The sequence below is a fragment of the Bos javanicus genome, chromosome 9 (assembly GCF_032452875.1).
Source record: "Bos javanicus breed banteng chromosome 9, ARS-OSU_banteng_1.0, whole genome shotgun sequence".
In the NCBI taxonomy this organism is placed as follows: domain Eukaryota; kingdom Metazoa; phylum Chordata; class Mammalia; order Artiodactyla; family Bovidae; genus Bos; species Bos javanicus.
In genome coordinates, this window is record NC_083876.1 from 95,907,663 (window position 1) to 95,915,485 (window position 7,823).

The window sequence follows — 7,823 nt, forward strand, 5'->3', positions numbered from 1 at the left end:
CTGCAGTGTCCAGATAGGAGAAAGGCAGCTGCGGTGCTTGGACAAGGAATGGGGGATATGAGGGAAGATTTTGTAAATCTACCCACAAGACTTAGGGAGAGTGAGAGCAAGAGAGCCATCAGGAGTGCCTTCTAGAATTTCAGATGACAGAAGTAGGAAGATGGTGCAGCCATTTACGAGATGGGAAAGTTAAGAGAAGGATCAAATTTGGAGAACAAATCTGTAGCTGTATTTGGAGCATGTTCAACTTGAGATGCCCTTGAGATACACCTATGGAGGAAACTCTTGAGTCTGCATGTCTGGGTCTCGGGAGAGAAGTCAGGACTAGACGTGTGAATTTGGAAATTAGCGGCATGGGGATCTTCATTTTAATTTCGTCTTTTTCATTTACTTTTGGCTGCACTGGTTCTTCGTTGCTGGGCACAGGTTCCTCCAGCTGCAGCCAGTGGGGGCTACTCTTCCTTGTGACGCCCGGGGTTTCTCATTCCAGTGGCTTCTCTTGCTGTGGAGCACAAGCTCTAGGGTCAGTAACTGCGGTTCGCAGGCTCGAGAGTGCTGGCTCAGTAGTGGTGGCACAAGAGCTTAGTTGCCCCTCAGTATGTGGGACCGTCCCGGAGCAGGGATGGAACCTGCGTCCCCTGCACTGGCAGGCAGATGCTTAACCGCTGAACCATCAGGGAAGTCCTTAATTTGAATTTCATCATGAGTAGGACAGTTGAGACTTTGAATGAGAAAATGATTTTTTAAAAATGATAAAGACTAGTTTAATCATAAATATATTGCCAGAGAGCAATTACTTGATGTGAAGAAAATTGAACGTGTTAGTCGCTCAGTCGTGCCTGACTCTTTGTGACACCAATGACTGTAGCCCACCAGGCTCCTCCGTGGGATTCTCTAGGCAAGAATACTGCAGTGAGTAGCCATTCTCTTTCCCAAGGGATCTTCCCAACCCAAGGATTGAACCCAGGTCTCCTGCATTGCAGGCAGATTCTTTACCCAACAAGCCACCAGGGAAGCCCAATTACTTGAAGCTTCATAGCTAAACAGAGAACGTTGTGGAGTCACTGGCCGATGGTTTAGTTTACTTATATATTAGGAAGTGAGGGGACTGTGCATTGCTGGCTTTGTTACTCTGCGACTTGTGAGCCCTGGAATTTGGTTGTTAATCAAGGATAAGTGAATCCTGTGTGACATGACAAAAACATTTCCATATTTTGAACAACTGTTCTTAAATCCAAAATAATCCCATAAGAAAGAACCTGGGCTCCATTTGTTGATGTTTGACTGCTGACAGCTTCTAAGCCTCATCCTTCCGGCCAACCTCTCCACTACATGGAGCAAGAAAGCCTGAGTGCTCCCTCTTTCGGCCCAGAGGGACAGTCCAACCATGGAAGCTTTTCCCATGCCTGGACCCTCACTCAGCCCCGCCCCAAGAAGCCCCAGGCCAGTCTCTCTTCCTTGCTCTCTCAAGACATGTCTGGACCAGCTTGAGAAGCCTATTCTGCTCTTCCCAAATGCCTGATTATGTGGGCAATACCTTTTTACACACCCTCCTGCTGTGAGTGTGGCATCAGCAGTCTTAGCATCCAAACCCAGGGCCAGGTGGGATTCCATCTCACTTGTTCAAAGCAGTTACAACAAAGCCCAGGAATCAGCCGTAAAGTAGTGTTTAGTGAGGAAAAGGACTGTTTACCACTCCAACAGAAAAGACAGGAAGAAGCTGGGAAGGCTGATGAAACAGTGTCCAATAAGACAGCTGGATCCACAGGAAAGGAACCTGCAAGCCTGGGGCCACTCGGTGAGGCCCCAGCACCCCTTGCAGAGGGAGCATAGAGCCTCACCAGCAAAGAGTAAGAGCAGGCTGATAGTTGAGCCATGTTCCAATACAAATCAGAATCTCAATTTGAAAGATAAAAGTGAAAGTCGCTCAGTCATGTCCAACTTTTTGTGACTCTGTAATACAGTCCGTGGAATTCTCCAGGACAGAATACTGGAGTGGGTAGCCTTTCCCTTCTCCAGGGGATCTTCCTAATCCAGGGATTGAACCCAAGTCTTCCGCATTGCAGACAGATTCTTTACCAGCTAAGCCACAAGGGAAGCCCAAGAATACTGGAGTGGGTAGCCTATCCCTTCTCCAGCAGATCTTCCTGACTCAAGAATCGAACTGGGGTCTCCTGCATTACAAGCGGATTCTTTACCAACTGAGCGATCAAGGAAGCCCCTTGAAATAGAAAGGTTAGTAAATTATAGAAATTTGCTTCTTGTGTTTGGGGGCTAGAGGACAGGTGGGGAGGCCCAGGAGATGAAGACAGCACGTGAGGTACAAAAATCACATCCTCCAACTTGTAGAACAAGACAAGTGACTGTGTTACCTGGAAAGCATACGCCTCTGTGGTTTCAATCGTGTTTTCTCTAAACCAGCGGTCCCCAGCCTTTTTGGCACCAGGGATGGGTTTCATGGAAGACAGTTTTTCCATGGAGGAGGATGTGAGGATACTTTAGGGTTTGCCTGCTGCTCACTTCCTGCAAGGCGGCCCATTTGCTAACGGGCCACAGACTGGTCTATGACCCTGGGGCTGGGGACCCATGTTCTGAACCACTCACAGTTTTCAGGTTAAGCCTTCTCAGAGTCGGTAATCTCTAAACATGTGTTGTATCTTGTTTCTACACCCTGGTTTTTGTACTCCTTTGTAGGAAATATGCACCAGATTATAGAAAGGCTCAGTCAGGATGGGGCCGTGGCGGGGTGCCGGTTCTGGGGGCGGGCATGGGGCATGGTTTCTGGTGCAAAGGTCTCCATGGAGACCATGAGAAAACACACCCTTTGTGTTGGTGCAAAAAAGAGGGGCAGGGAAGGACAATCAGGGAACTTTGAGTGATGCTGCAGAAAGGATGCGAGAGCCAAGTTCCAGCCCCACTTCTGTAACTGACCTTAGGAAACTCATTTAATATCTCACTTCCTCAATTTCTCTTCCATAAAAGAGCAAGGTTCAAGCGGATGGTCTCTAAGGTCTGAAATCACTACAGTTCCATAATTCATGGTCTCTAAGCCAAAGACGTCAGGCTTAAAAAGTTACAAAGAACAGAGATGTGGCCAGATACAATCCCCTTCCAGCATGACTTGTTTGTAGCCTGTGAATCCATCTGAATGAGGTTCCATGTCTCAGATCCTACCAGATCTCCCCATAAATCCTGGGGGACCACAACCCTGTTATTTCCAGGGCTGGAGTCGATGGGTGCCAGCCTCTCCCGTCTCTGCCACACACCCCTTTGGAAACCACTCCAGTCACGAGGCGAACGGGAAATAACTCAGGTCTTCCAGCTCCCGCGGACGCTGTACACGGTTTCTCCATGGGAGCTGCCAAGATGCTAAGCTTCTATCCGCAGTTTTAAGTGGCTGCTCTCGAAGAGACCATGCAAGACGAGGGATGCGGCGAGGCCAGCCCCAAAGCACAGAACGACGGAAGCCAAAGCCTCCTTAAGCCCACAGAACCTGGACCAGGAAAAGGCTGGTTTCCTTTCTGTTTTGAAGGCACGAGAGACGCTCCTGAGAACCAAGCAGTCAAGCTAACCCTGCTTGGAAGGATCTATATTCTAATGCTTTCTACATTATGCTGTTGGCCAGCCAGCCACCTGGCACATCTGTTTCCAGCTACGAAACTGTTCATGGAAAACACTCTGGCACACGCATCCTGTCCTCAGACCATCTCCTCTCTCCAGGACCCCAGGAAAACCAAGACAAAACCAGGACCCCAGGAAAATCAAGACAAAGGTGGCCCTGGTGAAGATGAACTGAGCCAGGTTCTCTTGACTCACATTAAGACTCTGCAGAAGTCACCACTAATTTACATCTAAGTTGCATCCAGTTATACAGGAAATAAAGTCAGGCTTTGCTTCCTGGTGTTAACGGCTTTTTCCATGCACGCCTGCTAACTTGCTTCAGTTGTGTCCGACTCTGTGTGACCCCATGGACTGCAGCCTACCAGGCTGCTCTGTCCATAGGACTCTCTAGGCAAGAATAATGAAGTGGGTTGCCATGCCCTCCTCCAGGGAATCTTCCCGACCCAGGGATCGCAACTGCCTCTTCCATCTACCAGCATTGGCAAGAGGGTTCTTTACCACCAGCGCCACCTGGGAAGCCATCTTGTGCCGAATCATGAGCCACGGTCTTCTTTCTCCGGATGGATATATTGTTATGGAATTACTCCTCCCTCTTCCCTGCAAATGGAGAGAACTTCCCCCCACCCAATATCTAAGCCCTTTGACCCTTTCTTTTGTCCACGAAGGGCTTCATCCACGTGGAGAGGGTGACAGGCCTGAGAAGCTGAGGGACATCATGCCTGGCCTAAAGGAAGAGGACTTTCACTTCTAATTACAAAACATACCCCCTGGATTCATGTTTCTGAGAGGGTAACAGGCAGGAAGGCCAGGGGTCTCCAAACAGAGGAAATAGGCTGCAAGTGTCAGAAGTTTTTTATCTCTCCCTTAAGCAGCAGAAGGAAACAGACTACAAGTGCCAGCTTTTTCTCTCTTCTCCATACAAAAGTAAAAGGAGGTTTCTCATGGAAATGTTTTTCTTAAGCTATGTTAATGAAACTGTATTTGCTTTGGAATTTACCTTTCTTCAAAATGGTTCCACCTAAGACTAACTTCTTTTCTTTTCTCAAACCTTGGGCTGATAATAGCTCAACAAACCAGTATTCACATCGATTGTTTTACGGCTGGGGGATGACACACATCATGCCATCCTATCTCAAAAACGCTCATTGTGGGAGAAGGGCCTGCTGAAACTCATCAGCCTTGAGGTGTCTCTCTTATCTGATTCACAGCTTTCTAACAGACATAAAACAGCTTGCTAAAGACTAGCAGGGGGCACCCTCCGTCCCCCTTCTGATGTCTATGTCAGACGCTTTCTCTGTACCTTTTTATACTTTAGTAATATTCTGCTGTACAAAAGCTCTTGAGTGATCGAGACAGGTCCCTGGTCCTGAAGCTAAATCTTCTTCTTTGGAGATCACAAATCCGACATCGTTCACCGTAAGCTATCATTTCCCTCATAATTATTCCTGAATTGACATAATTTGATGAGCCAGTCAAATATGGGAGGTGCATTCAGTCTCTGGGGGACTAGAATTAAGAGTGAGAGGTGTCCCTCTGGTTTAAGAGGAGCCCATGGAGGGCAGGCCACCTCTGCTGAGAAGTTCCTGTTCCAGAAAGACTGGGTTCCCCACACTCGAGTGGGGAGGATACACACACACTCACACGTCACTCAGAAGAACAAGCCCATGATTCGTACACAAATGACAACATGAAGACACTGGACTTCCTGGTCTGGCTGGTAAGACTTTGTCATCCTAATGCAGAAACCTGGTCCCTGGCCAGGGAACTAGATCCCATATGCCTCAACTAAGAATCTGCATGTTTAACTAAGGCCTGGCATGGCCTAAATAAGCAAATAAATAGAATATTTTAAATAATAATAATAACCGTTACTCCTCCTAGTCCTGGGCATTGCCAGGCACTATGCTGGTCCTTCATCTCTCTGCTCCAGATCCTTTACCTTGGTCCCTTCTTTGCTGCCCTTCCTTCCCCAGCGCTGAGACCCCATCCAAAAAGTCCCTCTGACAGATGTCAGTGCATTTCCATTCAAAAGGATGGGTAGTGTGACTGGATAGCCCACATATTTGGACTACAAGTTTTCTAGGAAAATACTGGTCATAGGAAAAATGTATTCTTAAAATCACAAGAATAAAAAACAAAAATGGTGAACAATACCATTTAGACATGTGAGTCAGTGATAATGTTAGTTTCTGCAGTCTTCAGATCAAAATGTAGAGTAAATAAATTGTGATAACTGTTAGTGTCCCCATTTTGGACTTCCCTGGTGATGCAGTGGATAAGAATCCACCTGCCAATTCAGGAGACATGGGAGTCTCAGGTTCGATCGCTGGGTCGGGGAGACCCTCTGGTGAAGGAAATGGCAACCCACTCAGTATTCTTGGAAATCCCACGGACAGAGGAGCCTGGTGGGCTACAGACCACAGAGTCGCAAAGAGCTGGACACAGCTGAGCACACACAGGACCCCGCTTCCCAGGTGGGGACATTGGAACAACAGTGAATGCAAACTATTTGTATGGCTCCAAAGATTTGTCAATTGTGAGTGTAAAACTATGTCCAAGTCGTCCAGGGGGTAAAACCTAGAGGCCACACCTGGAAACGGTGCCCTGCAGACAGAGGCCAAGTCACTTATCACACATAACTGTCTAACCCGCACTCCTCAGAAGATGCGGGTTCAGCATCATCAAGGGGAATTTTTATTATGTGAACCAGAGCCAGAATTCCATTAGGGAGGGAGATAAGCCTCACAAGTTGCTCTGAGTAGAAGGTGAAGATCTAGTGGAATATCTGTGTGGAAAAGCCTGGGCCACCAAGATAGGTGCACTGTGGGGGCCGTGGGGGAACCAGCGATCAGACAAGGAGACAAGAGAAGGCGGGAGGGGAGTAGAGGAAGCAAGGACATGAGTAGGAGAGGCAGAGCCAGAGGCAGTGAGATGGTAACCAGTGGGATGGCCGTGGAGCAGGGCCGTGAGAAACGTCCCTGGCCAGAGGCTGAAAGCGCTCAAGGGTAAAAATGTCTGACGTCAAACACCGGATGATATCGCTTGTGATATGTGCAATTGCAACTATAAAACAGATGGGACTTGCCTGGTGGTCCAGTGCTTAGGACTTGGTGCTTTCACTGCTGAAGCCCTGGTTCGATCCCTCCTGGGGGAACTAAATCGCAAACCTCCAGGCGCTGCTGCTGCTGCTAAGTCGCGTCAGTCGTGTTTGACTCTGTGGGACCCCATAGACGGCAGCCCACAAGGCTCCCCCGTCCCTGGGATTCTCCAGGCAAGAACACTGGAGTGGGTTGCCATTTCCTTCTCCAATGCATGAAAGAGAAAAGTGAAAGTGAAGTCGCTCAGTCGTGTCTGACTCTTTGTGACCCCATGGACTGTAGCCCACCAGGCTCCTCCGTCCATGGGATTCTCCAGGCAAGAATAGTGGAGTGGGCTGCCATTTCCTTCTCCAATATAAATAAATAAACAAGCAAATAAACAAATAAAATATGAACACATCTATGAAACAAACTTATAGACACAGAGAACAGACTGGGGTTGCCAAGCAGGTGAGGGTCGTAGGGGAGGGATGGATTGAGAGTTTGGGGTTGGCAGGTGCAAACGGCTATACATAGAATGGAAAAACAGCAAGGTCCTACTGTAGAGCACAGGAGACCAGATTCAATATCCTGTAATAAACCATAATGGAAAAGAATGTGAAAAAAAATATATATATGTATGACTGAATCACTTTGCTATACATCAGAACCAAACACAGCATGGTAAATCAACTAGACTTCAATAAAATTTTTTTTTTAATGTCTGACATGACTTTTAGGTTCTGCACTGTGGTACTAGGGTTAAAACTTGACATAAGTGTTTTGAATGTTTCAAATGTTATTAATTTTCTTCCTTCTATCAGATCTCATCTTGTATTTCAACCCTGACCGCCCCTGATGCTGCACACCTGATCCTGTCAGACAAGGTACCTTGATCCTTTCTAGCGTAAAACAGTCTGTTTCACATTATCACCACCCCTTTCCAAGTCCTTCTCCCCTCCATTTTTCCTCAGCTTCTCCGCAGACTTCATGACCATGTGTGTGTGTGTGTGTGCCTGTGTGCTCAGTTGATGACAATGTCTGTTCCGGTTCTCATGGCTGCTGTGCTGACATCTCTCGGACCTCCGGCTTCGACTGCCAGATTCTCAGCGTTTTTAATGTTCT